This window comes from Salvelinus fontinalis, chromosome 18 (genome assembly GCF_029448725.1).
Source record: "Salvelinus fontinalis isolate EN_2023a chromosome 18, ASM2944872v1, whole genome shotgun sequence".
Classification (NCBI taxonomy): Eukaryota; Metazoa; Chordata; class Actinopteri; order Salmoniformes; family Salmonidae; genus Salvelinus; species Salvelinus fontinalis.
In genome coordinates, this window is record NC_074682.1 from 41308438 (window position 1) to 41336368 (window position 27931).

The 27931-nt window shown below is 44.1% G+C and overlaps 1 pseudogene; it reads left to right on the plus strand.

Moving 5' to 3' along the window:
* On the plus strand, positions 1-27930 carry LOC129816037 (guanylyl cyclase-activating protein 1-like; annotated as a pseudogene).
* Position 27931: the final 1 nt, after the last annotated feature.

The following is a 27931-nucleotide window of genomic DNA, read 5'->3' on the forward strand; positions in this document are numbered from 1 at the left end:
ATGGGGAATAACAGTGGTGTCTCTATTGAAGGACTTGGAACCTGTGAGAATCATCAGTGGTACAGGAAATTCAGAACGGAATGCCCATCTGGACAGCTCCCCTTTTGCGAATTCAAACAGTTATTCCGCCTGAACAACCTATCTGAAGCTTCTAAGGCCTACATCATGAGCATGTTTGAAATGTTGGATATGAATGACGTAAGATTACTTTTATCTCGATCACTAATGTTCATAGTTTATACAGTGCCTATAGAACGTCTACACCGCCCTTGGATTTCTTCACATTTTATTGTTACAAAGTGGGATTAAAATGGATTTAATTTAACGATCTACACAAAATACTCTGTAATGTCAAAATGGAAGACTTTTTATTTTGATTTGTTATTAAAAAAAATAAAACACTAATATACCTTGATGGTATGGTGAAGATCCGGACTGTGCCCTCTGTTCCATGCCAGCCAACCTCAGGCACATTCTCACAGGGTGTAAAACAAGCCTCACCCAAGGACGCTACACTTGGCGTCACAACCAAGTCCTTAAAAACCTTGCGTCGCCCTGGAGGACAAGCGAGCTGCCACCAACTCCCTACCACCCCCAGCAGCATCACAACCCTTACGGACGACCTTTGTCCGCGAAGGGGCTAAACCACCGAAGAGCGGCTCTACACCATTAGAGCGAGACCAGCTGCGCTTGGCCCGCGACTGGAAAATGCTAGCTGACATTGGCCGGCAACTTGTGTTTCCTCCGGAGATCGCAACCACCACCCTAAGACCTGACATGGTGCTCTGGTCCCATTCGCTCAAGAAGGTCTTCATCATTGAGCTCACAGTACCCTGGGAGGACTCAGTAGATGAGGCTTATGAGCGGAAACATCTGCGCTATGCCGATCTAGCTGCCGAAGCACGGCATCATGGCTGAAACACAGAAGTCCGACCAGTGGAGGTGGGCTGCAGAGGTTTTGTGGCAACATCTACAACCAGACTGCTTAGAGACCTGGGAATTAGGGGCCAGAGCCAGCGTTCGGCAATCAAAGCTGTATCAGAGGCGGCAGAAGGCAGCAGTCAATGGCTCTGGATGAAGAGGAAAGACCCCAGCTGGGCCCCGAAGTGAGAGGGCCAGGAGGTATGCGGTCAACAATGCTTGACTCAGGGAGGAAGACGCCCCTGCCATGCATAGTCCCATGGGATGTTGGCTATCAACAACAAGGCAACTCCTATGACTAATTGGGAATGGGACGCAAGCGTAGGATTGATCACCCTGTCGCTGGCCGCCTTTGGGGAGGGTGTATAGTGTGAAAGGCCGAAACACCCTAGGAACTAAAGGTACACTACTGACGATGCGCTCCCCAAATTTCACCAGTCTCACTGTTCATGAACTCTTGGAAGTGCTTGCACAAAGGATAGTAACATCTCATCCTGTGTTCTTGGAATCTGATTAGATAATTATTCAACCCCCTGAGTCAATACATGTTAGAATCACCTCTGGCAGAGATTACAGCTGTGAGTCTCCTTGGGTAAGTGTCTTAAGAGCTTTGACTACAGAGGAGGCAAAACTGTACTTCAATATTATGATTCTCCCACACATAGCATGCAGTTGGGCCCAAGCTTGCTCTACAACATTAAAACCTTCACACAAAACATAAAGACATGGCTAAAGGCTAATCAGACTTGTGAACATAATCCCTAGCGGTGTATTGCCGCTTTCCATGTTGTCTGTTGTCTGTAGCTTGTGAGGTGTGGAAACACTTTGTTGCTTTTATGTATTTTATTTTGTTGCTTTTTGTGCTATTGCTCTGTCTGCGTGTGACGTGTTGCTTGTCCTATGTTGCTCTGCATGTGCTCACTGCTCATTGTCCGTCTGTATTAGTTGTTGTAATTTTTTTAAATAACCTGCCCAGGGACTGCGGTTGAAAATTAGTCGGCTGGCTAAAACCGGCACCTTTATTTAAACGTTGATTATGGTGCACTGTCCCTGTAAAAATAAACTCAAACTCAAGCAACTGTGTTGAGCAATATTAGGCCAATATTTTTTTTTTAAATGTTCAAGCTTTGTCAAGGGGTTGGGGATCATGGCTAGACAGCAATTTTCTAGTCTTGCCATAGATTTTCAAGCAGATTTAAGTAAAAACGGTAACTTGGCCACTCCGGAACATTAGCTGTCTTCTTGGTGAACAACTCCAGTGCAGATTTGGCTTTGTGTTGTAGGTTATTGTCCTGCTATAAGGTGAATTTCTCTCACAGTGCCTGGTACAAAGGTTTTTCTCTAGATTTTTGCTTGTGCTCAGCTCCATCCTGTTCCATTTTATCCTGAAAAACTCCCCGGTCTTTGCTGATGTCAAGCATACCCATACCATGGGGCCTCCCGAGTGGTGCAGTAGTCTAAGGAACTGCTAGCTGTGCCACTAGAGATTCTGGGTTTAAGTCCAGGTTGTGACTGGGAGACCCATGGGGAGGCGCACAATTGGCCCAGCGTCGTCCAGGTTAGGTTAGGGGAGGGTTTGTCCGGCAGGGATGTCCTTGTCCCATCGTGCGCCAGGGACTCCTGTGGCGTGTCGGGTGCAGTCAGCATGCCAATTACACGCTCCCTAAAAACTTGATACATCTGGCATTGTGTTGTGTTGTGTGACAAAACTGCACATTTTAGAGTGGACTTTTTTGTCACCAGCACAAAGTGCACCTGTGTAATGATCATGCTGTTTAATCAGCTTCTTGATATGCCACACCTGTCAGGTGGATGGATTATCTTGGCAAAGAAAAAATGCTCACTAACAGGGATGTAAACAAATTTGTGCACAACATTTGAGAGAAATAAGCTTTTGATGTGTATGAAAACATTTTGGGATCTTTTATTTCAGCTCATGAAACATGGGACCAACAATTTATGTGTTGCCATTATATTTTTGTTCAGTATATTTCAATTCCACTTTGAAAGCAACAAAATGTGAAAAAGTTCAAGGGGGTGTAGACGTTCTATAGACACTCTACCTGTTTTTGCATCATGTATTTTTTCATATAGACTGAGGGGTCTGGATTTTTTTTATCATCAATATAACATCACACTTAAAAAGACTCAAAGATCAGTGGTTTGTGGTCAACTGAGGTACCCAGAGACAACTGTACCTGTAATGGGGTCCTGTGTGTAGCTGGTGTAGAGAGTCAGGAGTAGGACAGCAGAAATGAGAACTCAACGTACTTTACTCAAAATACAAAAATACAAGGCAAATATACAAGCCCACAATAACGGACCGATTTACAAAGAACAATCACTCACAAACAAACATGGGGAACAGAGGGTTAAATAATAAACAGGTAATTGGGTGAGTGAAACCAGGTGTGTAAGACCAAGACAAAATAAATGAAAAGTGGATCGGCGGTGGCTAGAAGACCGGTGACGTCGACCGCTGAACGCCGCCCGAACAAGAAGAGGGACCGACTTCGGCGGAAGTCGTGACAGTACCTCTATAAGAGATTTGGCCTAATTGGATCTCCCCTAAAATCTTAAACTGGCTTTATGCGAATTGATAAGCCATATTGTAATATTTGCTAAACAACTTGTGTGAAAACTATGCTATAGCTCCGTATCAAGGAAATTGCACTCGAATTGTGTTGGTTTAATAGTTTAAAAAAAGTTGTTTCCGTTACAGTGGCCATTCAGATATTAGGCTATTTGTATTATATCTAGAACATAGATTTCTAGATATATGAACTAGATTTCCATCCAACAGATTTTCATGCAAATATTCTACAATCCGCATTAAAAACAATATGGTATTTTTCCCTTCCATCAAAATGACTTGTTGCAGATCAAATCTGTGCGTGATGATGGCAGCCAAGCATCGGTGAACATTCTTATTAAATACTTTTTTCTTTACATAGTTGAATGTGCTGACTACAAAATCACACAAAAATTATCAATGGAAATCAAATTTATCAACCCATGGAGGTTTGGATTTGGAGTCACACTCAAAATTAAAGTGGAAAACCACACTACATGCTGATCCAACTTTGATGTAATGTCCTTAAAACAAGTCAGAATGAGGCTCAGTAGTGTGTGTGGCCTCCACGTGCCTGTATGACCTCCCTACAACGCCTGGGCATGCTCCTGATGAGGTGGCGGATGGTCTCCTGAGGGATCTCCTCCCAGACCTGGACTAAAGCATCCGCCAACTCCTGGACAGTCTGTGGTGCAACGTGGCGTTGGTGGATGGAGCGAGACATGTTGTCCCAGATGTGCTCAATTGGATACAGGTCTGGGGAACGGGCGGGCCAGTCCATAGCATCAATACCTTCCTCTTGCAGGAACTGCTGACACTCCAGCCACATGAGGTCTAGCATTGTCTTGCATTAGGAGGAACCCAGGGCCAACCGCACCAGCATATGGTCTCACAAGGGGTCTGAGGATCTCATCTCGGTACCTAATGGCAGTCAGGCTACCTCTGGCGAGCACATGGAGGGCTGTGCGGCCCCCCAAAGAAATGCCACCCCACACCATGACTGTGTGTCATGTAACACATTTATTAAATTATATTTTATTGATGTATAATTATTGAAGTTACCATCTACTAAGAGAAGGAATGATGACACACCGGTCATGCTGGAGGATGTTGCAGGCAGCAGAACGTTCTCCACGGCATCTCCAGACTCTGTCACGTCTGTCACATGTGCGTGTGAACCTGCTTTCATCTGTGAAGAGCACAGGGCGCCAGTGGCGAATTTGCCAATCTTGGTGTTCTCTGGCAAATGCCAAACGTTCTGCACGGTGTGGGGCTGTAATCACAACCCCCACCTGTGGACGTCGGGCCCTCATACCACCCTCACGGAGTCTGTTTCTGACCGTTTGAGCAGACACATGCACATTTGTGGCCTGCTGGAGGTCATTTTGCAGGGCTCTGGCAGTGCTCCTCCTAATCCTCCTTGCACAAAGGCAGAGGTAGCGGTCCTGCTGCTGGGTTGTTGCCCTCCTACGGCCTCCTCCACGTCTCCTGATGTACTGGCCTGTCTCCTGGTAGCGCCTCCATGCTCTGGACACTACGCTGACAGACACAGCAAACCTTCTTGCCACAGCTCGCATTGATGTGCCATCCTGGATGAGCTGCACTACCTGAGCCACTTGTGTGGGCTGTAGACTCCGTCTCATGCTACCACTAGAGTGAAAGCACCGCCAGCATTCAAAAGTGACCAAAACATCAGCCAGGAAGCATAGGAACTGAGAAGTGGTCTGTCAGCCAGAACCACTCCTTTATTGGGGGTGTACTGCTAATTACCTATAATTTCCACCTTTTGTCTATTCCATTCGCACAACAGCATGTGAAATTTATTGTCAATCAGTGTTGCTTCCTAAGTGGACAGTTTGATTTCACAGAAGTGTGATTGACTTGGAGTTACATTGTGTTGTTTAAGTGTTCCCTTTATTTATTTGAACAAAAAAATATATATATGATCATAGTAACCATAGTAATATGTAATATGTATATGATCATAGTAACCATTGTTTAATCTAAATGTTTTGGAGCCTTTTTTAAAAAGGTGTTTAAAAAAATGTAATAGGAAAGGTGTGTTTTCATCTGTAGGACTGAGTGGGTAAGTTTAAGTGGTTGTAATTGTAATTTGTCTCCATGCAACTACATGCAATTAAACAAGGGTGACACTCTGTTTAGAGGTTTTGTAGCCTGATTTAAGCTTGGACACAATGAGGACACCGCATTAAAGAGGGTTTAAAATCTGCCTTCTCCCATTACCCAACTGGCCTAGAGCCTTGAAATCATCTACTTCACTTGCAGGTGCAAATAGCAGATATATTTCTCCAGACATTTGCCACAGTGTAATTGAAAGCAGAATAAGTCTGAATCCTGTTTCTGCAGACTTTTGCATTGGAAAACAGGACTACATTGAGAAATATATAATTGTTCTTTATGGTCCTGAATGCTTTCAATTCTTATCAGAAAGCTGTTATTACCTTTTCCAAATAAATGTGATAATGTAAATGATATAACATGACCTCTTAATAGTAGTCAGTCATGTGCAGATTTTGTGTCATGTCAATGTGTAAAACTGTAATATGTAGTCTTAATTGGCATCACTGTAGATTTGATTTTGATTTGATTTGGATCTCCTTTAGTCCCCATTTGGACTAATCTTCCAAGAGTCCTTACGAACACATTTTCACATATAACACACTATTACAAACATACATAATATACTAACATAATGACCCAATAAATACTCAATCTAAAAAATATTGATTCTTCATCTACTATAGTCCCACAAAATTTCCATGTATTATATTTAAATCGTTTTAAAATCATGTTTAAATGTATATATTGAAAGTTTTCTGGTTTGCTCAGTTAATTTATTCCATTTCTTTATTGCTCTAAATCGAAATGTTCTTTCACCTATTTCTCTTTTCTGTCTGGATAACGCATAGATGGTGGACAATCTATTCCTAGTATTTACGGAATGTCGGTCTCTTATCAACTGAATACCGTTGTGAATAGAACTTGGCCATTTTAAATGATGTATATTATGAAATAAAATAAGCATGTTTTTTTCAATTATCTTGTCGATTGATGACCAACCAAGAACACTGCACATGACTGCAACAGAAGAACCATATCTCCACCTTAAAACAATCCTTGCTGCTTTGTTCTGTGCATTCTGCAGCCTCCTAACTTCACTTGATGATGCATTTCCCCAGACCACAGAACAGTAGTTCACCTGACTCTCAATTAATGCTTGTGTTATTTGCTGAAGAATTTTTCCTGGTAAATATTTAGCTATCCTTCTGATTATGCATGCTGTTTTAATAATTTTTTTTTTTACATAGATTAGTTATTTGAGATGACCATGATAAGCAGTTGTCAAGCTACACTCCCAATAGTTTGGTTTCTGCCACTTCTTCAATTTGTACTCCTCCCATACGTAATTGTATCCCATGCTGTTTTGGCCTTTTCCTAGTGGAACAGACCAACATAACTTTGGTTTTCTTGGTGTTTAAAACCAGTTTGTTTTGGCAAACCCACACCCTGATATTCTCCAAATATCCTTGTAAAGCTTGCTGTACCTGTTGAACCGATTGTCTTGCTGCATAAATTGTAGTGTCATCTGCAAATATAGTAGCTTGAGTTTCAACTAAGGCATAGGGAAGGTCGTTGGTATATATTAAATAAAGAAGTGGCCCAAGGCAGCTGCCCTGCGGTAATCCACAGTTTAACACATGAGGGGAAGAAAATGAACCATTGATATAGGTGGACTGTTTCCTGTCAGTTAGATATGACTGTACCCAATTCAATGCTACCTCCTTAAAACCATAATGCATTAATTTTGTAAAAATTATTTCATGATCCACTAAATCAAATGCTGCACTGAAATCTAAAATAGTACACCCACAAACTTGCCATTATCCATAGCATTGAGCCACTGGTCAGTCATGTCAACCAATGCAGTGGTAGTGGAATGGTTTTTGTGATAAGCATGCTGATTGGCTGTAATCAGATCATTCTTTTCCATGTACTCCCATATTTGTCTACTCACAATACCCTCCAATATCTTACTGGGTGTAGGGAGTAGACTAATTGGTGGACTATTGGCAGGAGTAATGGGTTCTTTGCAGTCTTTCGGAATAGAACAGTTTCGCATCCTTCCATACATTTGCAAACATCCCCTTTTCCAGTGACCAATTAAATATGTATCTCAGTGGAACTGCAATCTGGGGAGCAGCACAGCGAAGCAAAAAATTGTCCATAAGACCATAACCTGTAGATTTACCATCAGGTAATGACTTCAATAGGTTTAACACCTCCTCCACTGACACCGTTTGCAGACTAAAAGAGCAGATCTTGTTGCTCATAATATGATCATCAATCCATTGGACAATAGCTTGTTTGGAAGAATGTATGTTTACATTGTTGCTCAGTAATTTAATTTTCTTTGTAAAAAAAAATTGCAAAATGATTGGCAATATCAGCTGGTTTTGTTATTATTCTCCCGTCAACCTCCACACTAGATGGGCATGATGAGATAGATGTACCAAGTAAGCCCTTAACTGTGTTCCATACCTTTTAAGAATCATTTTTACAATCAATAAAAGCATTGTTGTAAAATAACTTTTTTTCTCTTTTGATTAAATTTAACTGCATAATTACGTAATGTTCTATAATTCTGTTCATCAATTTCTAATTTTGACTTGGCTGCTAAAACTTTTTCCATATTTCTTTGAGAAAAAGCCTCACCCAGTTCATCATCAATCCATGGAGATGGACGAGCACCAACTGTACTCTTTCTTATGAAATGATGGTCCATTACCTCAGTGAGCAAATCAATAAAACATTCTGTAGTGATTTAAATCATCCTCTAGATAAATCAGCTCCCAGGGTACAGCAGCCAAATCATTTAAAAATAGCTCATGATGAAATGTTTTAACATTTCTCTTGACCACAATCCTAGGGGTTTTCTTTGGAACCTTGGTGTTCATGGTTATGGTCACAATATTATGGTCTGTCCAGCCCACTGGCATTGATCTGGCTTTTAAGCATTACAATGGTATATTACAGAACATCAGATCAATGCATGTGTCTGAACGATGACCCAACTTAATTGAAGATCTAGTAGTATCATTAACCAATTGTTTCAAACCACAGTTCTTGGCATATCTCATAAATTTTGTTCTATTCGAATTATTGTGATCCTTCCAATTTATATTAAAATCACCCAAGATAAATACATCTCTGTTGCTATCTGTGGCCTGGTCAAACCCAGTACATAAGTCATCCAGATAGGACACCTTAGAGCTAGGAGGTCTATACACACATCCCACCAATATGGGTGCCTGGTGAGGCAGATGTACTTGAGCTAATACTGCCTCTACTTGACATACATTAAGGTCATCCCTTCTCTTAAAAGGTATGTGATTCTGAATGTATTGTGCTGCACCCCCACCATTCCTATTCCTGTCCCTTCTCAGTAGACTATATCCTTGATTCCTGTCCCTTCTCAGTAGACTATATCCTTGAATGTTAATTCGTCCATCATTTACAGATGCATCTAAATGCATTTCGGTCAAGGCCAAGATATTAATATTATTTATGTTCACCAAGTTAAAAACCTCATGTATTTTGTTAGGAAGGCTACATACATTAACCTGAGCTATATGCAACCCTTTCCTTATCAAGTGTAGATCAATAGAGCATGTATTCGTTAAAGTTGAAGTTGTCATGATACACTACAACACACAAACTCAAATTTGAACATTAAATTAAAATAGCCAGGGAGTTACTCTAGAGTCCCGATACAATTGCCCGTTGATATAAAGTTTATCCATCACCATGGAGACTCGTTGATTCAGGCAACGCTTTTCCTTCATGATGAGATATAGTATTTTTCTCCTTTCATTGATCTCGGTGGGGAAGTGATCATTAATTCCAAAATCAGTGTTTCTGAGCTCTGCCCATGTTCTTCGTCATTTCCTTTTGCTTAAATTTGTCAAAACATGCAATAATAGCCCGTGGCCTATTTCCAGAGGCCTTACCTATTCTATGGACTCTGGAGAAAGTGGCATTACGTACAACATCAGTGGGCAGTTTTAGTTGAGTTGACATAAAGTCTCGGACTGTGTCCTCACAGCCTCTGCTGTTGTCATTCTCCGGCATCCCTGAAAATATTAGATTGTTCCGCATTGATCGACACTGTACATCAAGCAAGGTTTCTTTAAGTTGTTTGTGAGAGTGAGCACTAATCAAATGAATGCAACAGTAATGAACTCCAAATTGATGTCACCTTAGTATGGGACAAGAGGACATTATTAACGTTCATCTGTATTATAGAAGTCTTTGTTGTTTGTACGTGCCTTGTTGTAGACCTACATCATGTCTGCATCTTAAACTCTATACATAGAGCATATCTGAGCACTGTGTTAACCATGTTATTGATGCAGGACCTTATGATGTAATGAAGACATAATTGTCTGCAAAGATATCACTATAAAAGCACTGGATACATTCCAGCTTCACTCTTAAAACCTCTCTGGGATAGGTGGGACGCTAGCGTCCCGCATGGCCAACATCCAGTGAAAATGCAGAGCGCCAAATTAAAATAAATTACTATAAAAATTAAACTTTCATGAAATCACACATGCAATACACCAAATTAAAGCTACACTTGTTGTGAATCCAGCCAACGTGTCAGATTTAAAAAAAGGCTTTACGACGAAAGCACACCAAACGATTATGTTAGGTCAGTGCATAGCCACAGAAAAACATAGCCATTTTTCCAGCCAAAGAGAGGAGTCACAAAAAGCATAAATATAGATAAAATGAATCACTAACCTTTGATGATCTTCATCAGATGACACTCATAGGACTTCATGTTACACAATACATGTATGTTTTGTTCGATAAAGTTCATATTTATATCCAAAAATCTCAGTTTACATTGGCGCGTTATGTTCTGTAATGTTTTGCTTCCAAAACATCTGGTGATTTTGCATAGAGCCATTTTGCATAGAGCCTCAATTTACAGAAATACTCATTATAAATGTTGATGATAATACATGTGTTATGCATGGAACTTTAGATAAACTTCTCCTTAATGCAACTGCTGTGTGTCACGCCCTGACCATAGTTTGCTTTGGATGTTTCTATGTTTTTGTTTGGTCAGAGTGCGATGTGGGTGGGCATTCTATGTTGTATGTCTAGGTTGTCTGTTTCTATGTGTTTGGCCTAGTATGGTTCTCAATCAGAGGCAGGAGTCAGTCGTTGTCTCTGATTGGGAGCCATATTTAGGTAGCCTGTTTTCCTTTGGGTTTTGTGGGTGGTTGTTTCCTGTGTTTGTGTTATTCACCATACGGGACTGTTTCATTTTCGTTTTGTATTTCACGTTGTTATTTTTGGTATTTCTTAGTGTTCAGTTAATAAACCGAATATGGACACTTACCACGCTGCGTATTGGTCCGACATCTTTTCTCATTCCAACGACGAGTGTTACACTGTGTCAGATTTTTTTTTTACTTTACCGAAAAAGCACACCATGCAATAATCTGAGTACAGCGCTCAGAGCCCAAACAAGCCAAAGAGATATCCACCATATTGTGCAGTCAACAAAGTCAGAAATAGCATTATAAATATTCACTTACCTTTGATCATCTTCATCAGAATGCACTCCCAGGAATCTCAGTTCCACAATAAATGTTTGATTTGTTCGATAAAGTCCATAATTTATGTCCAAACACCTCCTTTTGTTCGCACGTTTAGTACACAATCCAAACTGACGACGCGCTGGTAGGTCCAGGCGAAAGTTCAGGCAAAAAGTCATATTACAGTTTGTAGAAACATGTCAAACTAAGTATACTATCAATCTTTAGGATGTTTTATCATAAATCTTCAATAATGTTCCAACCGGAGAATTCCTTTGTCAGAAATGCTATGGAACGCAAGCTACCTCTCATGTGAATGCGCATGACCAGGTCGTGGCACTCTGCCAGACCTCTGACTCAATCCCCTCTCATTCCCCCCTCCTTTATAGTAGAAGCATCAAACAAGGTTCTAAATACTGTTGACATCTAGTGGAAGCCTTAGGAAGTGCAACATGACCCCATTTCCACTGTATCTTGGATAGGCAAAGAGATGGTTGGATTTTTTCTCAGGTTTTTGCCTGCCATATGAGTTCTGTTATACTCACAGACATCATCCAAACAGCTTTAGAAACTTCAGAGTGTTTTCTATCCAAATCTACTAATTATATGCACATTCTAGCATTTAGGACAGAGTAGCCGGCAGTTTACTCTGGGCACCTTTTTATACAAGCTACTCAATAATGCCCCCCTGTCCCAAAGAAGTTAATTAACGAATCATCTATAAAAAGTTATGCCTTTCATCCAAAAGGCACAAATATATCTGCCCTTTTTTGGTCAATGAAAAAGCTCAACTCAATTGCCTTTGTGTAATTCTGAAATACCCCTGATTTTGAGGGACTGAGACATCCATTATAATGAAACTGCAAAGGTTATGTAAATGTCAGTTGTAGGGGTAGGCCTTATGTTTATGTAAATGTTTACAGTTATGTGAGATTAGTTGGTTTCACTATTGTAATGGTAAAGTTAGTTGTATTGGTGTTATTAGTAACCACTGTGTTTGTTTAGACAGATTCATGCTATGGTATCAAATCAAATTAAATCAAATTTTATTTGTCACATGCGCTGAATACAACAGGTGTAGACCTTACAGTGAAATGCTTACTTACATGCCCTTAACCAACATTGCAGTTTTAAGAAAAATACCTGAAAAAAAGTAAGTGAGAAGAATAGCAAATAATTAAAGAGCAGCAGTAAATAACAATAGCGGGGCTATATACAGGGGGTACCGGTACAGAGTCAATGTGCGGGGTCACCGGTGTCGAGGTAATTGAGATAACATGTACATGTAAGTAGAGTTATTAAAGTGACTATGCATAGATAATAACAGAGTAGTAGCAGTGTAGAAGGGGGTGTGGGGCAATGCAAATAGTCTGGGTAGCCATTTGATTAGCTGTTCAGGAGTCTTATGGCTTGGGGGTAGAAGCTGTTAAGAAGCCTCTTGGACCTAGACTTGGCGCTCCGGTACCGCTTGACGTGTTGTAGCAAAGAGAACAGTCTATGACTAGGGTGGCTGGAGTCTTTGACGATTTTTAGGGCCTTCCTCTGACACCGCCTGGTATAGAGGTCCTGGATGGCAGGAAGCTTCGCCCCGGTGATGTACTGGGCCATACGCACTACCCTCTATAGTGCCTTATGGTCGGAGGCCGAGCAGTTGCTATACCAGGCAGTGATGCAACCAGTCAGGATGTTCTCAATGGTGCAGCTATAAAACCTTTTGAGGATCTGAGGACCCATGCCAAATCTTTTCAGTCTCCTGAGGGGGAATAGGTTTGGTCGTGACCTTTTCAAAAATGTCTTGGTGTGCTTGGACCATGTTAGTTTGTTGGTGATGTGGACGCCAAGGAACTTGAAGCTCTCAACCTGCTCCACTACAGCCCCGTCAATGAGAATGGGGGCGTGCTCGGGCCTCCTTTTCCTGTAGTCCACAATCATCTCCTTTGTCTTGATCACTTTGAGGGAGGGGTTGTTGTCCTTGCACCACACAGTCAGGTCTCTGATCTCCTCCCCGTAGGCAGTCTCGTTGCTGTCGGGGATCAGGGGACATCGGGGACACTGTTGTGTCATCAGCAAACTTCATGATGTTGTTGGAGTCGTGCCTGGCCGTGCAGTCATGAGTGAACAGGGAGTACAGGAGGGAACTGAGCACGCATCCCTGAGGGACCCCGTGTTGAGGATCAGCGTGGCGGATGTGTTGTTACCTACCCTTACCACCTGGGGGTGGCCTGTCAGGAAATCCAGGATCCAGTTGCAGAGGCAGGTGTTTAGTCCCAGGGTCCTTAGCTTAGTGATGAGCTTTGAGGGAACTATGGTGTTGAACGCTGAGCTGTAGTCAATGAATAACATTCTCACATAGGTGTTCCTTTTGTCCAGGTGTGAAAGGGCAGTGTGGAGTGCAATAGAGATTGCATCATCTATGGATCTGTTAGTGTGGTATCACATTGGAGTGGGTCTAGGGTTTCTGGGATAATGGTGTTGATGTGAGCCATGACCAGCCTTTCAAAGCACTTCCTGGCTACAGATGTGAGTGCTACGGGTTGGTAGTCATTTAGGCAGGTTACCTTAGTGTTCTTGGGCACAGGGACTATGGTGGTCTGCTTGAAACATGTTGGTATTACAGACTCAGAAAGGGAGAGATTGAAAATGTCAGTGAAGTCTTATTCACATCGGCTGAGGAGAGCGTGATCACACAGTCGTCCGGAACAGCTGATGCTCTCATGCATGTTTCAGTGTTACTTGCTTTGAAGCGAGCATAGAAGTTGTTTAGCTCGCCTGGTAGGCTCGTGTTACCGGGCAGCTCTTGGCTGTGCTTCCCTTGTAGTCTGTAATAGTTTGCAAGCCCTGCCACATCCGACAAGTGTTGGAGTCTGTGTAGTACGATTCGATCTTAGTCCTGTATTGACGTTTTGCCTGTTTGATGGTTCGTCGGAGGGCATTTCTTATAAGCTTCCGGGTTAGAGTTCAGGTCCTTGAAAGCGGAAGCTCTACCCTTTAGCTCAGTGCGAATGTTGCCTGTAATCCATGGCTTCTGGTTGGGGTATGTACGTACAGTCACTGTGGGGACGACGTCCTCAATGTACTTATTGATGAAGCCAGTGACTGATGAGGTGTACTCCTCAATGCCATCAGAAGAATCCTGGAACATATTCCAGTCTGTGCTAGCAAAACAGTCCTGTAGTTTAGCATCTGCTTCATCTGACTACTTATTTATAGACCGAGTCACTGATATTTCCTGCTTTAATTTTTGTTTGTAAGCAGGTATCAGGAGGATATAATTATGGTCAGATTTTCCAAATGGTGGGAAGGGGAAAGCTTTGTATGCATCTCTGTGTGTGGAGTAAAGGTGGTCTAGAATTCATTTTCCTCTGATTGCACATTTAACATGCTGATAGAAATTAGGTCAAATGTATTTAAGTTTCCCTAATTTAAAGTCCCCAGCCACCAGGAGCGTCGCCTCTGAGTGAGCGTTTTCCTGTTTGCTTATTGTCACGTTCCTGACCTATTTATGTTAGTTGTTATGTGTGTTAGTTGGTCAGGACGTGAGGTTGGGTGGGCATTCTATGTTTTCTGTTTCTGTGTTGGTTTTGGGTTGCCTGGTATGGCTCTTAATTAGAGGCAGGTGTTTGGCGTTCCTCTAATTAAGAGTCATATTTAGGTAGGCGTTGTCACAGTGTTCGTTGTGGGTGATTGTCTTCCGTGTTTGTGTTATGTCTGCACCATACGGAACTGTATTCGGTTTGTTCGGTTTATGTAGTCTGTTTTCCATTTGTGCGTGCTTCGTGTTTATGTAAGTTCTCATGTTTAGGTCAGTCTACGTCGTTTGTTATTTTGTATCATTTCAAGTGTAGTTCGTGTTCGTTTTTCCGTCTTGTCATTAAATTCATTATGTGTTCAAACTTCGCTGCGCCTTGGTTCAATCCCTGCTCCTCTTCGGATGAAGAAGAGGAGGACAGCCGTTACAGAATCACCCACCTCTCCAGAGCCAAGCAGCGGAGTCAACGGAGAAAGGGACAGGAGAAGAAGGAGCAATGGACATGGGACGATGTATTGGACGGAAAGGGTTGCTACACTTGGGAGGAGATCCTGGCTGGGAGGGATCGCCTCCCATGGGAACAGCTGGAGGCACTGAGGAGAGCAGAGGCTACCGGAGAGAGGAACCGGAGCTATGAGGGAACGCGTCTGGCACGGAAGCCAAAAAAGCCCGTAAGTAATTCCCAAACATTTCTTGGGGGGGGGGGCTAGGAGGTAGTGGGCCAAGGGCAGGTAGGAGACCTGCGCCCACTTCCCAGGCTTACCGTGGAGAGCGGGAGTACGGGCAGGCGCCGTGTTACGCAGTAGAGCGCACGGTGTCTCCTGTACGAGTGCATAGCCCAGTGCGGGTTATTCCACCTCCCCGCACTGGTAGGGCTAGATTGGGTATTGAGCCAGGTGTCATGAGGCCGGCTCAACGCGTCTGGTCTCCAGTGCGTCTTCTCGGGCCGGCATACATGGCACCTGCCTTACGCATGGTTTCCCCGGTTCGCCTACATAGGCCGGTGCGGGTTATTCCACCTCCCCGCACTGGTCGGGCAACCGGGAGCATTCAACCAGGTAAGGTTGGGCAGGCTCAATGCTCAAGAGTGCCAGTACGTCTCCACGGTCCGGTATTTCCGGCACCACCTCCCCGCCCCAGCCTAGTACCTACAGTGTCTACACTACGCACTAGGCTACCAGTGCGTATCCTGAGCCCTGTTCCTCCTCCACGCACTCTCCCTGTAGTGTGTGTATCTAGCCCGGTGCCTCCAGTTCCGGCCCCACGCACTAAGATACCAGTGTGTCTCCAGAGCCCTGTACAAATTGTATCTTCTCCCCCTACTTATCCTGATGTGCTTGTCCTCAGCCCGGCGTCACCAGTGCCGGTACCACGCATCAGTTATAGAGTGGGCTTTGAGAATACAGTGTGCCCTGTCCCTGCTCCCTGCACTAGTAGGAAGGTGCTTATCCTTAGCCCGGTGCCTCTAGTTCCGGCACCACGCACCAGGTCTACAGTGCACCGTATCCGGCCAGAGCCATCCGTCTCCCCAGCGCCATCTGAGCCATCCGTCTCCCCAGCGCCATCTGAGCCATCCGTTTCCCCAGCGCCATCTGAGCCATCCGTCTCCCCAGCGCCGTCTGAGCCATCCGTCTGCCATGAGCCTGCAAAGCCGCCCGTCTGCCATGAGCCTACAGAGCCATCCGCCAGACCGGAGCCGCTAGAGCCATCAGCCAGACAGGAGCCGCTAGAGCCGTCAGACAGACAGGATCTGCCAGAGCCGCCAACCAGACAGGATCTGCCAGAGTCGCCAACCAGACAGGATCTGCCAGAGTCGCCAACCAAACAGGATCTGCCAGAGTCGCCAACCAGACAGGATCTGCCAGAGCCGCCAGCGAGCCATGAGCAGCCAGAGCCGTCAGAGAGCCATGAGCAGCCAGAGCCGTCAGAGAGCCATGAGCAGCCAGAGCCGTCAGAGAGCCATGAGCAGCCAGAGCCGTCAGAGCGCCATGAGCAGCCAGAGCCGTCAGAGCGCCATGAGCGTCGAGAGCCGTCAGCCTGCCATGAGCGTCGAGAGCCGTCAGCCTGCCATGAGCGTCGAGAGCCGTCAGCCTGCCATGAGCGTCGAGAGCCGTCAGCCTGCCATGAGCGTCGAGAGCCGTCAGCCAGCCATGAGCGTCGAGAGCCGTCAGCCAGCCATGAGCGTCGAGAGCCGTCAGCCAGCCATGAGCGTCGAGATTCGTCAGTCAGCCATGAGCTGCCCTTCAGCCTGAAACGGCTAGATACCCAGAACTGCCCATCAGTCCAGAGCTGTCTCTCTGTCCGGAGCTGCCTTTCAGTCCGGAGTTGCCCCTCTATCCTAATCTCCCTCTCTATCTTGATCTACCTCTATATTCTTATCTATCACTCTGTCTTGATTTATCTCTCTGTCCCGGTGCTGTCCTTATTAGTGAGGTTATTAAGAGGATTTTGTGGGGGTAAAAAGAGGGTGGACATTCTTAGAGGGAGGAAGCTAGGATGGATTATGGTGGGGTGGGGACCTCGCCCGGAGCCTGAGCCACCACCGTGGTTAGATGCCCACCCAGACCCTCCCCTAGACTTTGTGCTGGTGCGTCCGGAGTTCGCACCTTGTGGGGGGGGTAATGTCACGTTCCTGACCTATTTATGTTAGTTGTTATGTGTGTTAGTTGGTCAGGACGTGAGGTTGGGTGGGCATTCTATGTTTTCTGTTTCTGTGTTGGTTTTGGGTTGCCTGGTATGGCTCTTAATTAGAGGCAGGTGTTTGGCGTTCCTCTAATTAAGAGTCATATTTAGGTAGGCGTTGTCACAGTGTTCGTTGTGGGTGATTGTCTTCCGTGTTTGTGTTATGTCTGCACCATACGGAACTGTATTCGGTTTGTTCGGTTTATGTAGTCTGTTTTCCATTTGTGCGTGCTTCGTGTTTATGTAAGTTCTCATGTTTAGGTCAGTCTACGTCGTTTGTTATTTTGTATCATTTCAAGTGTAGTTCGTGTTCGTTTTTCCGTCTTGTCATTAAATTCATTATGTGTTCAAACTTCGCTGCGCCTTGGTTCAATCCCTGCTCCTCTTCGGATGAAGAAGAGGAGGACAGCCGTTACACTTATGGCGGTATATAGCTCATTGAGTGCGGTTTTAGTGCCAGTATCGGTCTGTTGTGGTATGTAGACAGCTACGAAAAATACAGATGAAAACTCTCTAGGTAGATAATGTGGTCTACAGCTTATCATTTGATACTCTACCTCAGGCGAGCAAAACTTTGAGACTTCCTTAGATATCGTGCACCAGCTGTTGTTTACAAATATGCATGGGGCCCCGCCCCATGTCTTACCAGAGGCTGCTGTTCTATCCTGCCAATAGAGTGTATAACCAGCTGTATGTTCTTAATGTCGTCGTTTAGCCACGACTCTGTGAAACATAAGACATTAAGACCGTATAAGACAGTTTTTAATGTCCCGTTGGTAGGATATACGTGCTTTCAGTTCGTCCCATTTATTTTCCAGCAATTGAACGTTAGCTACCAGGACGGATGGCAAAGGCAGATTAGCCACTCGTCGCCTGATCCTCACAAGGCACCCGGATCTTTTTCAGCAAAATTTATTTCCTCCAGCCAATTACGGGGATCTGGGCCAGGTCGGGTGTCTGTATTATATCCCTCCCGTCCGACTCATTGAAGAAAAACTCTTTGTCTATTTTTTTTATTTATTTCACCTTTATTTAACCAGGTAGGCTAGTTGAGAACAGGTTCTAATTTACAACTGCGACCTGGCCAAGATAAAGCAAAGCAGTGTGACAAAAACACAGAGTTACACATGGGATAAACAAAAATACATTCAAAAACACAATAGAAAAATATACCTACAGTGTGTGCAAAAGTAGTAAGGTTATGGAGGTAAGGCAATAAATGGAACATAGTTGCAAAATAATTACAATTTAGCATTAACACTGGACACTGTGCAGATGATGATGTGCAAGTAGAGATACTTGGGTGCAAAAGAGCAAAAAAATAACAATATGGGGATGAGGTAGTTGGGTGGGTATTTACAGATAGGCTGTGTACAGGTACAGTCATCGGTAAGCTGTTCTGACAAATGAATGCTTAAAGTTAGTGATTTTTGGAATTCGTTCCAGTCATTTGCAGCAGAGAACTGGAAGGAAAGGCGTCCAAAGGAGGTGATGGCTTTGGGGATGACCAGTGAAATATACCTGCTGGAGCGCGTGCAATGGGTGGGTGTTGCTATGGGGACCAGTGAGCTGAGAAAAGGCGGGGCTTTACCAAGCAAAGACTTATAGATGACCTGGAGCCAGTGGGTTTGGCGACGAATACATAGCGAGGGCCAGCCAACGAGAGCATACGCAGTGTCGCAGTGGTGGGTAGTATTGTTAAGCGGAGCGACACAGGGGAAACCAAGAGCGTTCCTCAGATGAGGAAACAGGGATAAATTAACCAAAATATTTATTGTTACACATATGGAGTGCAAATCCGGGGAAGCTCGGATGAGTTGCAGAAAAACCAGATGTGGAGACTGAGGTTGGAGTTGGCTGAGTAAACAGGTCCTAAGGGTAATCAGGGTAAACAGGTCCTGAGGGGAATCCAAGGTAGTGGTGGTGAGTAAAATCCAGAGCAAGGTAGTTGGGTGGTGAGATGTGGAACAGGAGACAGGAGCCAGAGACAGAGCAGTAAACTGCAATGAGAGGATAAACGGTGTCAGGCAGGGAAACAGGCACAGCAGAGTAACATGATCTTGAGCAATAATAAATGGCTAGATTCATGAACTGACTGAGCCGAGATTACAATCTGGCAAAGTGGAAGTGTCAGGACTGAGAATTTGTAGAGGTCTGGATTATGGAACGAGTTTCAGCTGGTAGGGATCTGCTCTCACTCCAGCACACCTGTCTCCAATCACACAGAGAGGGAGAGGGAGAGAGAGAGAGTGTACATGGGGAGTAACTGCAGGTCAAGAAGACACCGAATGAACACCAGAGGGCGTAGCAGGAGCAGATGTGACAAGTATATGGGGCTTTGGTGACAAAATCGATGGCACTGTGATAGACTACATCCAATTTGCTGAGAAGAGTGTTGGAGGCTATTTTGTAAATTACTTTGCCGAAGTCAAGGATCGGTAGAATAGTCAGTTTTACGAGGGTATATTTGGCAGCATGAGTGAAGGAGGCTTTGTTGTGAAATAGGAAGCCGATTCTAGATTTAATTTTGGATTGGAGATGCTTAATGTGAGTCTGGAAGGAGAGTTTACAGTCTAACCAGACACCTAGGTATTTGTAGTTGGTCCACAAATTCTAAGTCAGAACCGTCCAGAGTAGTGATGCTAGGCGGGCAGGTGCGGGCAGCAATTGGTTGAAGAGCATGCATTTAGTTTTACTAGCAGTTAAGAGCAGTTGGAGGCCACAGAAGTATGGCATTGAAGCTCGTTTGGAGGTTTGTTAGCACAGTATCCAAGGAAGGGCCAGATGTATACAGAATTGTGTCGTCTGCGTAGAGGCAGATCAGAGAATCACCAGCAGCAAGAGCGATATCATTGATATATAAAGAGAAAGGAGTAGGCCCGGGAATTGAACCCTGTGGCACCCCGATAGAGACTGCCAGAGGTCCGGACAACAGTCCCTCTGATTTGACACACTGAAGTAGATGCTATGGGGGGTGCAGAGCTGTTGGTCGGGGTAGGGGTAGCCAGGTGGAAAGCATGGCCAGCCGTAGAAAAATGCTTATTGAAATTCTCGATTATCGTAGATTTATCGGTGGTGACAGTATTTCCTAGCCTCAGTGCAGTGGGCAGCTGGGAGGACGTGCTCTTATTCTCCATGGACTTCACAGTGTCCCAGAAATGTTTGGAAACAGTGCTACAGGATGCAAATTTCTGTTTGTAAAAGCTAACTTTAGCTTTCCTAACTGACTGGGTATATTGGTTCCTGACTTCCCTGAAAAGTTGCATATCGCAGGGGCTATCGAAGCTAATGCAGTACGCCACAGGATGTTCTTGTGCTGGTCAAGGGCAGTCATGTCTGGAGTGAACCAAGGGCTATATCTGTTCTTAGATCTACATTTTTTGAATGGGGCATGCTTATTTAAGATGTTGAGGAAAGCACTTTTAAAGAACAACCAGGCATCCTCTACTGATGGGATGAGGTCAATATCCTTCCAGGATACCCGGGCCAGGTCGATTAGAAAGGCCTGCTCGCTGAAGTGTTTTAGAGAGCTTTTGACAGTGATGAGGGGTGGTCGCCATTTCTGGGCGTGGTAGAATAGATTCAGGGCATAATGTATAGACATGGGTATGGTAGGATGTGAGTGTAGTGGGGGTAAACCTAGGCATTGAGTGATGATTAGAGAGCTTGTATCTCTGGAGACACCAGTTAAGCCAGGTGAGGTCTCCCCATGTGTGCGGTGTGTGACGAAAGAGCTATCTAAGGCATGTTGAGCTGGACTAGGGGCTCTACAGTGAAATGAAACAATAACTAACTGAAACAGAAGACAAGGCATATTTACATTTGAGAGAGGCATGTGTAGCCGAGTGATCATAGGGTCCAATGAGCAGCGATAGGTGAGTCCAGGAGCCGTTCGGTAGTTGCTACTATGCTAGGCAAGCGGGAGGCACGGCGTTCAGAAAGCTAGCGGGCCGGGGCTAGCAGATGGGTATTCAGTGACAACGCAATGGAAAAGCCTGTTGAAACCACATCAGATGATTACGCCGGCAGACCAGTTGTGATGGATCGGCGGGGCTCCGTGTCGGCAATAAAGGGTCCAGACCAATTGGCAAAAGAGGTATTGTAGCCCACAAATTAGCGGGTATACCTCTTCGGATAGCCGGAAGATGGGCCTAGTTCGAGGCTAGCTCAAGGCTAACTGCTGCTGGCTTCGGGACAGAGGCATTAGCCAGCGGTAGCCACTCGATTGCAGCTAGCTAGCTGCGATGATCCGGTGTAATGGCCCAGAGTTTGCGGCAGGAATCCGGTGATGTGGTGGAGAAAATAAGTCTGATATCGCGCTGTGCAGACTGGCAGATATTGACAGAGCTAAAGCTGGCTGGTGACCGAGCTAAAGGTGAAGACCGCTAGCCGTGGCTAACCGTGACTACTAGCTAGTAGCTAGTTAGCTAGCTAGCTGCTGATGGAGGTTCAAGCTATAACGTATAAAAATAGCAGATCCGTACCACATTGGGTGGGGCGGGTTGCCGGAAAGTATATTTAGATCGTAGGTGGAAAGTGAGATTAAAATATGTCTGAAAGAAAATGAGACCGACTATTTACATGGGACAAGACGGGATAAGACAAACACACGTCCGTCCGACTGCTACGCCATCATGGATTCGAGGTGAGTAATCGCAGTTCTGATGTCCAGAAGCTCTTTTTGGTCATAAGAGACGGTAGCAGCAACATTATGTACAAAACAAGTTATGAATAACGCGAAAAAACAGACAAAATAACATGGTTGGTTAAGAGCCGATAAGACGGCAGCCATCCCCTCCAGCGCCATCACACGCATGTTCTACAGGATGGCTTCATTGACTTCATGGAGTATGTGGCAGCGCTCTGTCTGGTTCTAAAGGAAGGAGTGCAGCAGAAGCTGCATTAATACTTTAAACTGTACCATGTGGAAAGGAGCGGCAGGTAGACTAGTGGTTAGAGCGTTGGGCCAGTAACCGAGAGGTTGCTGAATTGAATCCCACGAGCTGACAAGGTAACAAATCTGGCGTTCTACCCCTGAACAATGCAGTTAACCCACTGTTCCCTGGTAGGCTGTCATTGTAAATAAGAATTTGTTCTTAACTGACTTGCTTAGTTAAAATAAAAAAAGGAGTGGCTGCATTGACTTTGACTAGCTGCTACTCATCTTTAAGGTGAGAATGGGAACAAGCTTGTCAGGACCCGGTTACGAACTCGGGTCTCCGGTGTGAGAAACAGTCACTTAGCAAACTGAGCCACTAATAGTCGGCAGAACCCAGAAGATGAGGCAGACACAGCAGTACTTGAGACGGTGTTTTAATAAAGTAAAAAGGAAAGTTCTTCAGGCAAAAATGTAAATCCACAACGTCAAAAGTAATTCCAAGAGAAAAAGGTATATCCTCCAAGTAAAAAGGTAAATCCACAAGGTGGTAGGTACAGCAGGAAAAAGCCTCAAAAGATAATCAAAAATAAATAAACGAGAACAGAGTACCACAAGAGAGTCCAACTGGAGCAACAAATGTTCACAGCATCGCTAGGGCTGGGTGCTAACATTCAAACACAGAGCAAAGAACTGAGGAAAACTAAGGGTTTAAATACATTCAAGGGAAACGAGGCACAGGTGCAAATAATAACTGGAAACAAGGGAAATCAAAAGGGTCAAAAAAGCACAATGGGGGCATCTTGTGGCCAAAACCGGAACAATCCTGGCCAAATCCTGACAAAGCTCTCACAGTCTCATGTCAGAGTTAGACATTCATCCATGGTTCTCAAGTGTCTAAGTGTTGAAGGCATTAACTCCACATTTTTAAGGTTAGGGTTAAGTTTAGGTATTAACTTACAAATCTTAAGGTTAGGCATTAACTCTGAATGGTTAAGGTAAGGGTTAAGGTTTGGGCTAGGCTTAAAACAAAAATCTCAAAAACAACCTTATATCGCTGGATTCAAACATGCAACTTCCAGCACCATCTGCCATCCCCATCCACAAGGCCCTAACAAAACCCGAACTTAAAGGTAACAGCATTCACTGTTGAACCTAGTGGCCGGTTTCCACGTCATCTCTGACGTCCTCAGACATACTGTAGATGGACATTGAATATTGACTTGTACCACAGGTGACCTGGCTGGAGAATGGGCTGTGCTGAACACACCTCTGTCTGTGTGATGGCTCAGTAGAGACATCAGATGTGTGAACACACATTGATGTGATGATAATATAATATTGTCTGATGATAATATTCTCTAATATAACCAGTATTATGTCAGATAGTTTATGTACAGTGCCTTCAGAAAGTGTTCATACCCCTTGACTTATTCCTCATGTTGTTGTGTTGCAGCCTGAACTGAAAATGGATTCAATAGATTTTTTCTTACCCATCAACACACATTACCCCATTATGACAAAGTAAAGACCTGATTTTAGAAATGTTTGCTAATTTATTGAAAATGAAATACAGAAATATCTCATTTTACTCACACACCTGAGTCAATACATGTTAGAATCACTTTTATCAAATCAAATCAAATGTATTTATATAGCCCTTCTTACATCAGCTGATATCTCAAAGTGCTGTACAGAAACACAGCCTAAAACCCCAAACAGCAAGCAATGCAGGTGTAGAATCACGGTGGCTAGGAAAAACTCCCTAGAAAGGCCAAAACCTAGGAAGAAACCTAGAGAGGAACCAGGCTATGAGGGGTGGCCAGTCCTTCTGGCTGTGCCAGGTGGAGATTATAACAGAACATGGCCAAGATGTTCAAATGTTCATAAATTACCAGCATGGTCAAATAATAATAATCACAGTAGTTGTCGAGGGTGCAGCAAGTCAGCACCTAAGGAGTAAATGTCAGTTGGCTTTTCATAGCCGATCATTAAGAGTATCTCTACCGCTCCTGCAGTGTCTAGAGAGTTGAAAACAGCAGGTCTGGAACAGGTAACACGTCCGGTGAACAGGTCAGGGTTCCATAGCCGCAGGCAGAACAGTTGAAACTGGAGCAGCAGCACGGCCAGGTGGACTGGGGACAGCAGGAGTCATCATGCCAGGTAGTCCTGAGACATGGTTCTAGGGCTGAGGTCCTCCGAGAGAGAGAAAGAAAGAGAGAATTAGAGAGAGCATACTTAAACTCACACAGGACACTGGATAAGACAGGGGAAGTACTCCAGATATAACAAACTGACCCTAGCCCCACGACACATAAACTACTGCAGCTTAAATACTGGAGGCTGAGACAGGAGGGGTCAGGAGACACTGTGGCCCCATCCGATGATACCCCTGGACAGGGCCAAACAGGAAGGATATAACCCCACCCACTTTGCCAAAGCACAGCCCCCACACCACTAGAGGGATATCTTCAACCACCAACTTACCATCCTGAGACAAGGCCGAGTATAGCCCACAAAGATCTCCGCCACGGCACAACCCAAGGGGGTGCGCCAACCCAGACAGGAAGATCACGTCAGTGACTCAACCCACTCAAGTGACGCACCCCTCCTAGGGACGGCATGAAAGAGCACCAGTAAGCCAGTGACTCAGCCCCTGTAATAGGGTTAGAGGCAGAGAATCCCAGTGGAGAGAGGGGAACCGGCCAGGCAGTGACAGCAAGGGCAGTTCGTTGCTCCAGAGCCTTTCCGTTCACCTTCACACTCCTGGGCCAGACTACACTCAATCATATGACCCACTGAAGAGATGAGTCTTCAGTAAATACTTAAAAGTTGAGACCGAGTCTCAAATGGGTAGGCAGACCATTCCATAAAAATGGAGCTCTATAGGAGAAAGCCCTGCCTCCAGATGTTTGCTTAGAAATTCTAGGGACAATTAGGAGGCCTGTGTCTTGTGACCGTAACGTACATGTAGGTATGTACAGCAGGACCAAATCAGAAAGATAGGTAGGAGCAAGCCCATGTATTGCTTTGTAGGTTAGCAGTAAAACCTTGAAATCAGCCCTTGCCTTAACAGGAAGCCAGTGTAGGGAGGCTAGCACTGGAGTAATATGATCAAATTTTTTGGTTCTAGTCAGGATTCTAGCAGCCGTATTTAGCACTAATTGAAGTTTATTTAGTGCTTTATCCGGGTAGCCGGAAAGTAGAGCATTGCAGTAGTCTAACCTAGAAGTAACAAAAGCATGGATACATTTTTCTGCATCATTTTTGGACAGAAAGTTTCTGATTTTTGCAATGTTACGTAGATGGAAAAAAGCTGTCCTTGAAACAGTCTTGATATGTTCGTCAAAAGAGAGATCAGGGTCCAGAGTAACGCCGAGGTCCTTCACAGTTTTATTTGAGACGACTGTACAACCATCAAGATTAATTGTCAGATTCAACAGAAGATCTCTTTGTTTCTTGGGACCTAGAACAAGCATCTCTGTTTTGTCCGAGTTTAAAAGTAGAAAGTTGGCAGCCATCCACTTCCTGATGTCTGTAAAACAGGCTTCTAGCGAGGGCAATTTTGGGGCTTCACCATGTTTCATTGAAATGTACAGCTGTGTGTCATTCGCATAGCAGTGAAAGTTAATATTATGTTTTCGAATGACATCCCCAAGAGGTAAAATATATAGTGAATACAATAGTGGTCCCAAAACAGAACCTTGAGGAACACCGAAATGTACAGTTGATTTGTCAGAGGACAAACCATTCACAGAGACAAACTGATATCTTTCCGACAGATAAGATCTAAACCAGGCCAGAACTTGTCCGTGTAGACCAATTTGGGTTTCCAATCTCTCCAAAAGAATATGGTGATCGATGGTATCAAAGACAGCACTAAGGTCTAGGAGCACGAGGACAGATGCAGAGCCTTGGTCTGATGCCATTAAAAGGTAATTTACCTTTATTATGTTCAACATAGGAGGGCCGAGCACAGGAAGCAGCTCTTTCAGTAGTTTAGTTGGTATAGGGTCCAGTATGCAGCTTAGAGGCCATGATTATTTTCATCATTGTGTCAAGAGATATAGTACTAAAACACTTAAGTGTCTCTCTTGATCCTAGGTCCTGGCAGAGTTGTGCAGACTCAGGACAGCTGAGCTTTAGAGGAATACGCAGATTTAAAGAGGAGTCCGTAATTTGCTTTCTAATGATCATGATCTTTTCCTCAAAGAAGTTTTAGCAGCAATTACATCTGTGAATCTTTTTGGGTAAGTCTCTAAGATCTTTGCACATCTGGATTGTACAATATTTGCACAGTATTCTTTTTATAAATTTTCAAGCTCTGTCAAGTTGATTGTTGACCATTGCTAGACAGCCATTTTCATGTCTTGCCATAGATTTTCAGGCCGATTAAAGTCAAAACTGTAACTAAGCCACTCTGGAATATTCAATGTCATCTTGGTAAGCAACTCCAGTGTATATTTGGCCTTTGTGTTTTAGTTTATTCTTCCTGCTGAAAGATTAATTTGTTTCCCAGTGTCTTTTGTAAAGCAGACTTAACAAGGTTCTTCTCTAGGATTTTGCCTGTGCTTAGCTCTATTACGTTTCTTTTATGCTAAAAAAAAACTCCCTAGTTGTTTTTTTCTTTCCGATGACAAGCATACCGATAACATGACGCAGCCACCACCATGCTTGAAAATATGAAGAGTGTTACTCAGTGATGTGATGTGTTGGATTTGCCACAAACATAACGCTTTGTATTCAGGACATAAAGTTTCTTTGCCACATTTTTTGTAGTTTTACTTGTGCCTTATTGCAAAGAGGATGCATGTTTTGGTATATTTATATTCTGTACAGGCTTCCTTCTTTTCACTCTGTCATTTAGGTTAGTATTGTGTAGTAACTAAAATGTTGTTGCTCCATCCTCAGTTTTCTCCTATCACTGAGGATTAAACTCTGTAACGGTTTTAAAGTCACCCCAAAGGCCTCATGGTGAAATCCCTAAACGGTTTCCTTATTCTTCGCCAACTGATTTAGAAAGGACACCTGTATCTTTGTAGCGACTGGGTTTATTGATACACCATCCAAAGCATAATTAATAACTTCACCATGCTCAAAGGGATATTCAATGTCTGCTTTTTTTACCCATCTACCAATAGATGCCGTTCTTTTTGAGGCATTTGAAAACTTCCCTGGTGTTTGTGGTGGAATCTCTGTTTGAAATTCACCGCTCGACTGAGGGACCTGACAAATAATTGTATGTTTGTGGTACAGAGATTATTGCACACAGAGTGAGTCCATGCAACTTACTATGTGACTTGTTAAGCACATTTTTACTACTGAACTTATTAGGGTTGCCATAGCAAAGGGGTTGAATACTTATTGACTCAAGACATTTCAGCTTTAGCTTTTTTTTCATTCAGCTTTTTTCATGTTTCATTCATTTGTGTGTGTGTGCCAGGTGAGCTGTCCCTGGAGGAGTTCATGGAGGGCATCCAGAACGATGAGAAGCTGCTGGAGACACTAACCGAGAGTCTGGAACTCATACATCATCAGCAAGATCCAGGTCGAGATGAACCCCTATTGTTGCAGCACAAGAAGATTTTATGAGGAGTACGAGAGCGCCAGAGTGCAAGCGAGAGAGAGCGCCAGTGTGCAAGCGAGAGAGAGCGCCAGTGGGCAAGCGAGAGAGAGCGCCAGTGGGCAAGCGAGAGAGAGCGCCAAAGTGCAAGCGAGAG